Source organism: Danio aesculapii, chromosome 11 (genome assembly GCF_903798145.1).
Source record: "Danio aesculapii chromosome 11, fDanAes4.1, whole genome shotgun sequence".
Classification (NCBI taxonomy): Eukaryota; Metazoa; Chordata; class Actinopteri; order Cypriniformes; family Danionidae; genus Danio; species Danio aesculapii.
In genome coordinates this window covers 45,985,646-45,995,298 of record NC_079445.1, presented here as the reverse complement: position 1 = coordinate 45,995,298, position 9,653 = coordinate 45,985,646, and the positions used below count along the sequence as shown (strand labels likewise).

The 9,653-nt window shown below is 30.9% G+C and overlaps 1 protein-coding gene across 1 annotated transcript in view; it reads right to left on the bottom strand.

Annotated features, from left to right (window-relative positions):
• Positions 1–2,602: 2,602 nt before the first annotated feature.
• Positions 2,603–9,653, bottom strand: part of strn (striatin, calmodulin binding protein) — a 97,388-nt gene continuing 90,337 nt past the window's right edge. Inside the window, exon 18 of the mRNA XM_056468799.1 lies at positions 2,603–9,653. This exon is cut by the window's right edge and continues 424 nt beyond it. The gene's annotated coding sequence lies outside the window, so the exon portion shown is untranslated.

The window sequence follows — 9,653 nt, the reverse complement described above, 5'->3', positions numbered from 1 at the left end:
ACAGTAAAGAACGTCTGAATTATGAGACGTGAACTCAGAATTACAGTAAAGAAAGTCTGAATTATGAGACGTAAACTCTGAATTACAGTAAAGAAAGTCTGAATTATGAGACATAAACTCAGAATTACAGTAAAGAACGTCTGAATTATGAGACGTGAACTCAGAATTACAGTAAAGAAAGTCTGAATTACGAGACGTAAACTCAAAATTACAGTAAAGAAAGCCTGAATTATGAGACATAAACTCAGAATTACAGTAAAGAACGTCTGAATTATGAGACGTGAACTCAGAATTACAGTAAAGAAAGTCTGAATTACGAGACGTAAACTCAAAATTACAGTAAAGAAAGCCTGAATTATGAGACGTAAACTCAGAATTACAGTAAAGAACGTCTGAATTATGAGACGTGAACTCAGAATTACAGTAAAGAAAATCTGAATTATGAGACGTGAACTCAGAATTACAGTTAAAAGAGTCTGAATTATGAGACGTAAAAACAGAATTACAGTAAAGAAAGCCTGAATTATGAGACGTAAACTCAGAATTACAGTAAAGAAAATCTGAATTATGAGACGTAAACTCAGAATTACAATAAAGAAAGCCTGAATTATGAGATGTAAACTCAGAATTACAGTAAAGAAAGTCTGAATTATGAGACGTAAACTCAGAATTACAGTAAAGAAAGTCTGAATTATGAGACGTAAACTCAGAATTACAGTAAAGAAAGTCTGAATTATGAGACATAAACTCAGAATTACAGTAAAGAAAATCTGAATTATGAGACGTAAACTCAGAATTACAGTAAAGAAAATCTGAATTATGAGACGTGAACTCAGAATTACAGTAAAGAAAGTCTGAATTATGAGTCGTAAACTCAGAATTACAGTAAAGAAAATCTGAATTATGAGACGTGAACTCAGAATTACAGTAAAGAAAGCCTGAATTATGAGATGTAAACTCAGAATTACAGTTAAAAAAGTCTGAATTATGAGACGTAAACTCAGAATTACAGTAAAGAAAGCCTGAATTATGAGACATAAACTCAGAATTACAGTAAAGAAAATCTGAATTATGAGACGTAAACTCAAAATTACAGTAAAGAAAGCCTGAATTATGAGATGTAAACTCTGAATTACAGTAAAGAAAATCTGAATTATGAGACGTGAACTCAGAATTACAGTAAAGAAAGTCTGAATTATGAGTCGTAAACTCAGAATTACAGTAAAGAAAATCTGAATTATGAGACGTGAACTCAGAATTACAGTAAAGAAAGCCTGAATTATGAGATGTAAACTCAGAATTACAGTAAAGAAAATCTGAATTATGAGACGTGAACTCAGAATTACAGTAAAGAAAGTCTGAATTATGAGACGTAAACTCAAAATTACAGTAAAGAAAATCTGAATTATGAGACGTGAACTCAGAATTACAGTAAAGAACGTCTGAATTATGAGACGTGAACTCAGAATTACAGTAAAGAACGTCTGAATTATGAGACGTGAACTCAGAATTACAGTAAAGAAAGTCTGAATTATGAGACGTAAACTCAGAATTACAGTAAAGAAAGCCTGAATTATGAGACGTAAACTCAGAATTACAGTAAAGAAAGCCTGAATTATGAGATGTAAACTCTGAATTACAGTAAAGAAAGCCTGAATTATGAGACGTAAACTCAGAATTACAGTAAAGAAAGCCTGAATTATGAGATGTAAACTCAGAATTACAGTAAAGAAAGTCTGAATTATGAGTCGTAAACTCAGAATTACAGTAAAGAAAATCTGAATTATGAGATGTAAACTCAGAATTACAGTAAAGAAAGCCTGAATTATGAGACGTAAACTCAGAATTACAGTAAAGAAAATCTGAATTATGAGATGTAAACTCAGAATTACAGTAAAGAACGTCTGAATTATGAGACGTGAACTCAGAATTACAGTAAAGAAAATCTGAATTATGAGATGTAAACTCAGAATTACAGTAAAGAAAATCTGAATTATGAGATGTAAACTCAGAATTACAGTAAAGAACGTCTGAATTATGAGACGTAAACTCAGAATTACAGTAAAGAAAATCTGAATTATGAGATGTAAACTCAGAATTACAGTAAAGAACGTCTGAATTATGAGATGTAAACTCAGAATTACAGTAAAGAACGTCTGAATTATGAGACGTAAACTCAGAATTACAGTAAAGAAAATCTGAATGATGAGATGTAAACTCAGAATTACAGTAAAGAACGTCTGAATTATGAGACGTAAACTCAGAATTACAGTAAAGAAAATCTGAATTATGAGATGTAAACTCAGAATTACAGTAAAGAACGTCTGAATTATGAGACGTAAACTCAGAATTACAGTTAAAAAAGTCTGAATTATGAGATGTAAACTCAGAATTACAGTAAAGAAAATCTGAATTATGAGACATGAACTCAGAATTACAGTAAAGAAAGCCTGAATTATGAGATTTAAACTCAGAATTACAGTTAAAAAAGTCTGAATTATGAGACGTAAACTAAAAAAATCTTAAAACCTTTCCCTACACAAATATATTAAATAATTTTCACATCCAACAGATTTTCCAGAAAAAACCCACCAAACACGTGTGAAATACAACATATTCTTTTATTATTGTATTATATTGATAAATGTCCATCTGAGGAAAAAAAGCGAGAGAAGAGAATACAACAAGAAATCAAGAATAAACTGTAATATCAATAATAAAATATGTACAGGAGGAGTATAGCATTTATTATTAACACAATCTGTCCAGACACAATCTCTCTATACAAGCAAAGGGGTCAAAGGTCAGTGCGTGACATCATCGCCTGACCGTCCAATCACATCGCACCGCCTTCCTCCGCTGTTTTCCACATTAATGGATCCATAACCAATCATCTGGAGTCTCCATCTCTGACCAGCAGGTGGCGCCAACTAAACTATTATCATTATTATCCGCTTCTTCCGCAGTGGATTGGCAGGTTAATATACAGCGTATTTTCTGCTTCATAAATACATCCGTGATCAATACTTTAAAACTATACATATCCAGATTCTATTTTATATCTAAAATTAATATGCACCAAAAAAAAAACGAAATCAGAAAATATCTTTACTAGTACGAAAACACACGCGCACACACACTCACGCTTCCCGAACACATCCCAGAGCTCATGGTTAAAGGAGTAGAATATTAAAACAAATGAAAAATGAAGCATTTACATCACCCTCGTGTGGACCTGTTGGTATATTAAAAATAAACACGTAAGGAATGGTGGAATTAAGACTTTGTAGCTTCGCAATATTGAAAAGGAAATTGAAAGAGTAAGAAACTGAAATAAAGTCGCAATTCTTGATGGTGATTTTGATTTTCATTGCAATTTTTACTTTCAAACTCACAATTGCAACTGAGAAATAAGTCAAAATAGCAAAATATCAACTGAAATCTTTGCAGTTCTCAAGAAATTCTCAAAATTGAGGGTTTTTTAAACACTTTGCATGAAAATAAATATCAGAATTATGCGCTGAGAAGTCATAATAACAGCATCCTATCATGTGATCTAAACGCAGTCTATATTTACTAAGAATTAAGACTTTGTATTCCACAATTTAAAAAATAAACTTGCAATAGAGAAATTAAAAGTTGCACTACTTAAAAATAAAAAATCCAACTTGTTTTTTTTATTTCAGAATTGTGAATGTATCTCTGCATTGCAATACTGAGAAAAAAACAGAAGTGCAACAAAATTAAGCATGCAACTTCCTAGAAACAGGAGTAATTCTAGCTCAAAATTGTATGATAAAAACTCAATTCTACAAAAAAATAAAAGGACATTTTTTCTCAAAATTATAATCTTTTTCTCTCAAAAATGTGACTTTTCCGATAGAAACTATCTAATAAAAAATTACTAAATTATTAGCAAATGTAAGAAAAAAGATTTGCAACCTAAAACCCACAAATTCAGATTTTTGTCATTGCAATTGTGAATTTGTATCTTAAAATTCCCTCAAAATTGAGCTTTTTTTGTTTTATTTTTCCAAAATTGTGTAATTCTGAGGAAAAAACTTGAACTGCAAGATCTGAAATCACAATAAGGAGAAAAAAGTTGCAAAAACCTTGAGATTTTTGAGTTTATATCTCAGAATATGATTTCTTCAAAAATAAGAGCAAATTTGAATTCTGAGAAAAACACCAGCACAAGATACAAACTCAGAAGGTTTTCATTTTAAAGTTCTGAGTTCATCTCTGATGATTTCTTCTTGCAATTTTAAGGTACAAATTTACAAATGCAACTGAGTACAAAACTTAAAATATAAACTGAAAGATCACAAATTGCAGTTCTAAGAAAGAGAGATTTTCCCTCAAACTTCAGTTTTTATTCTCACACTTTGCAAGAAAATAAATGTCAGAATTATGTGATAAGAAGTCATAATAACCTCATTCTATCATGTGATATAAATACAGTTTATATTTTACTTAGAATTAAGACTTTGTAGTCCACAGTTTAAGAATAAACTTGGAAAAGTGTGAAATTGAATGTGGCAATTCTTAAAGGAAGAACCTGTTTGTTTAATTTCAGAATTGTGACTTTGCCTCTTTACATTGCGAGAAAAAACCCAGAAGTGCAAGAAAAACTAAAGCATGCAATTCCCAGAAACAGGAGTAGTTCTAGCTCAAAAATGCATGATAAAAACATGACAAAAAGAAGATTTGTCTCGCAACTCTACAAGAAATAAAAGTTGGATTTTTTAAACTTCTGATGTTTTCTCTAAATTATAAACTTTTTCTCTGAAAATGGTGCCTTTTTTCAGACTGCTCTTCTCAGAATATTAGCATAATTTAAGAAATGAGAAGATTTGCTAACTCAAAACTCAACTAATTCAGATTTTTTCATTGCAATTCTAAATTTGAATCTTAAAATCCCCTGAATTCATTTTTATTCTTTTTTTTTTTTTTTTTACAAAATTGGAACTTTATATCTTGTGATTCTCAATTGTAATTCTGAGGAAATAAAACTCTGGAAGTGCAAAATCTGAACTCAGAACAGTCAGAAATAAAGTTGCAACAACGTTGAGTCCTTTTTTGAGTGTATCTCTCACAATTTGTTTGTTTTTTTAACAACCATAAGATAAACTCAGAGGGCTTTTATTTTGCAGTTCTGAGTTAATCTCTGGTGTTTTTTCTTGCAATTTTAATGTACAAACTCACAATTGCAATTGAGTAAAAAACTTAAAACAAACTGAAATTTACAGTTTGCAGTTCTAAGAAAAAAAACGATTTTCCCCTCAAAATTCAGATTTTTTTCTCACTTTGCAAAAAAATAAATGTCAGAATTATGTGATGAGAAGTCATAAAAGCCGTATTTTACACGCGATATACACACAATCTATATTTTACTAAGAATTAAGACTTTGTAGCTTTGCAATTTAAAAAGTTGCAATAGTGAGCAATAAAACACTGAAATAAAGTCACAATACTTTCAGAATCAGTCAAAATAACTTTCAGAATCACAACTTTGTATGTTTGCACTGCAATTTTGAGAAAAAAATAACTGTAAGATGTTATAAACAGAAGTGCAAGAAAACTTAGAAACACTCAAGTTCTCAGAATCAGGAGTAATAAGAAGCCAATTGCATTATAAAAGCTCAGAAATGTCCCGCAATTCTACAAAAAGTTAGATTTTTGAGATATAAACTTCTGATGTTTTCTCAAAATTATAATCTTTTTCTCTCAAAAATGTGACATTAGACATAAAAAAGTGCAAATATAAGAAATAAGAAGATTTGCAACCTCAAACCCAAAATTCAGATTTTTTCATTGCAATTCTAAATTTGTGTGTTAAAATTCCCCTAAATTTAGAGGTTTAAAACTCACAATTTGCAGTTGTAAGAAAAAAAAATAACTCAAAAATCAGATTATTTTCTCTCACACTTAACGAGAAATTAAATGTCAGAATTATCCGATAGGAAGTCATAACCATCATATTTTATCATGTGATATAAATGCAATCTATATTCCAGAAAACACACGAGGGCGAGTAAATGCTAGCAGATTTCACCATGTTAATCCAGTCCTTTAACAGCATTTGGTAAAACAGCAAACGTCCTCTTTCCACTGGGAAACGCACAAACACTTCGCTCCTGTAGTGCTCATGGCATCAGTTAAAGGCAAACCATTCCCAATAAAGCAGAAAATCTCTATGCTAGCAGTAAAACACGCACACACACCTGCACACACACACACACACACACACACATACACGCCTAGAGAGTTCAAGTAATCACAGACCAGTAAAAAAAAACAAAACAAAAACAAATTAAAAATAAATCTGGAGCTGCCCACCAGCCACACCGCCAAAAAAAACCCGCCACACACCTTCACATATAAAACGTAAAAGCGAAGGTAAGTTATACGTCTTATTTAACCGCTCCTGACGCTCACGTTTGGCATTACAGGAAAAACAAGGCCAAAAATAAATAAACATCAACAGATTTCCCACAAATATAGAGATCCGGATCATTGTACGTGTCAAAACAACGCAAGATTTTTCGCCATAAACTGCGTCAAATATTCTGAACTTATTCACTCTGTTTTTATTGGTTAATCAATGAGATGATTTTAAATGTAAAACACACAAAATGGCGTCAGATTAAATTTAAATATAAATTGTAAATGTTTGTATGCAAAAATTACTCAAATATTATTAATAATGTAAAGCATCAAATAAATAGTGATGGAGAGATGTACGTCCTGATGTTTTGAGAGTCGAAGATTTCTTAAATCGCAAAATCATATTTTATGTCTCAAGATTATATTAATAATTTAGATATTTGCGACATTATTTATGTTAATAATCTCAACGCAATGCAATCCGTTTTTTTATTGGGTCGGCAGCAAACCCCTTCTGCAGGTTTATATATAAAAATGACGTGAATATTATTTAATGTATAGCTTTGTAAAATTTCGATCTAGAGACAAACATCCTGATGTTGAACTCTATTGGAAAGTAAATAAATAAAAATAAATTAATTAAATTTACGTCACAAAATTTAAGCCAGTTTTTGTTTAGGATTGTAATATTATTTTCGTTTATATTCTCGCAATGCTAAAACGATTTGATATTCGGTGAAACAAGTGAAATTTAATCATGATGCTAAAACGTGTGCATTTATAATCACAAACACGCAGAAATTTAGTAGCTATACCCAAAAATTCAAACATCAAAGTAAGTCACGATTTTTCATATATTATGTACAAACTGAATAAATCTGTCAGCTTCGATTTTAGTCCTTTAATTCAAAGCATCTCCAAGATCGTTCAAAATAAAGACTGAATGTTACTGAATTGATGGCAAAATGATGAAAATATTATTATTAACGTATAGCGTTTCAAAACAATCTTTATGTAGAGATGCACGTTTGGAGCTTTGGAGTGTCGAGATGGTTTTTCAACACAAAACTGAACAAAATCATATTTTACGTCACAAAATTGAAGCCTGTTTTGTTTAGCATTGCAGCATTATTTTCGTATAATCTCGCAACGGAAAAAATGATTAATTCCGTGCTGAAACCAGTCAAATATGATCCTGATGCTCAAACCTGTGCATTTACAATCATAAACACACAGAAAATGAGTAGGTTTACCCCAAAATTCAAACAAAAACGTTTGTTTTCTTCCGACCGCAAACCCTATTGCAGGTTTATATTTAAAAATGACGTAAATATTATTAATGTATAGCTTTAAAAAATGTCAATCATAAGACGTACATCTTGATGCCGAGGAGCATTGGAGAGTTAAGAGTCCATGTTTTTTTTATCACAAAATTGAACAAAATCATATTTTACGTCACAAAATTTCAATATAATTTTCTTTAATTATCTCGCAATGCAAAAACGACTCATTCTGCAGTGAAACGAGTCAAATCTGACCTTGATGCTCGATCACGTCTGCATCTATAATCACAAACATGTAGAAATTTAGTTGTTTTACCCCAAAAACTCAAACATCAAAGTAAGTCACGTTTGATCTTGTTCTTTAATTTTAGACCTTTAATTCAATCTCCAAGATTGTTCACTAAAATAATGGAATTATTATTATTAATCTATAGCTTTTTAAAAATGTAAATCTAAAGATGTACGCTGTAATGTTAAACAGCTTTGGAGTGTTAAGATGGTTTTTCAACACAAAACTGAACAAAATTGTTTCGTTTAACATTGCAGCATTATTTTCGTTAATAATCTCACAATGCGAAAAACGATTAATTCTGTAGTAAAACCAGTCAAATTTGATCCTCATGCTCAAACGTGGGCATTTATGATCACAAACATGTCGAAATTGAGTAGTTTACTCAAAATTCAAACATTAAATTGAGTCATGTTTTTGTTTAACCACAAACCCTCGGACAGGTTTACATATAAAATGACGTAAATATTATTATTATTAATGTATAGCTTTAAAATTTCAATCGTGAGACATCTTGATGCTGAACAGCTTTGGAGTGTCGAGATTTGATGGTTTTTCCATCACAAAATTGAACAAAATCAGATTTTACGTCACAAAATTGCAATATAATTCTAGTTAATTATCTCGCAATCCAAAAACGACACATTCTGCAGTGAAACGAGTGAAATCTGAACTTGATGCTCGATCACGTCTGCATCTATAATCACAAACATGGAGAAATTTCGTTGCTATAGCCAAAAACTCAAACATCAAAGTAAGTCGTACGTTTTTTTTTTTTTATGTACAAATTGAATAAATCTGTCGCCTTCAATTTTAGTCCTTTAATTCAATCTCTGATTGTTCATTAAATAACGGAAATATTACTATTAATATGTAGCTTTCAAGAAAAAATTAAAACAAGAAAAGTATGTGGTGATGTTTAACAGTGTCGAGATGGTTTTTCAACACAAAATTGAACAAAATCATATTTTATGTCGCAAAATTGAAGCCTGTTATGTTTAGCATTGCAACATTACTTTCGTTAATAATTTCGCAATGCACAAAATATTTAATTCTGTAGTAAAACCAGTCAAATTTGATCCTCATGCTCAAACGTGGGCATTTATGATCACAAACATGTCGAAATTTAGTAGTTTACTCAAAATTCAATCATTAAATTGAGTCATGTTTTTGTTTTTTTTGACCGCAAACCCTCTTACAGGCTTATATTTAAAAATTACGTAAATATTATTATTATTAACGTATAGCTTTTAAAATGTCAATCAAGAGACATACGTCTTGAAGCTGAACGACTTTGGAGTGTCGAGATTTGATGGTTTTTCATCACAAAATTTAACAAAATCGGATTTTACGTCACAAAATTGCAATATAATTCTCGTTAATTATCTCGTAATGCAAAAACGACCCATTCTGCAGTGAAACGAGTCAAATCTGACCTTGATGCTCGATCACGTCTGTATCTATAATCACAAACATGTAGAAATTTAGTTGTTTTACCCCAAAAACTCAAACATCAAAGTAAGTCACGTTTGTTTTTGTTAATATTATGTACAAATTGAATAAATCTGTCGCCTTCGATTTTAGTCCTTTAATTCAATGCATCTCCAAGATTGTTCGGATAAATCCCGCAAGACTGAGAACCATCTTGACTTTCAGAGCAAATAAATGGACGTGGAGTTGAGTGAGTTTAAAAC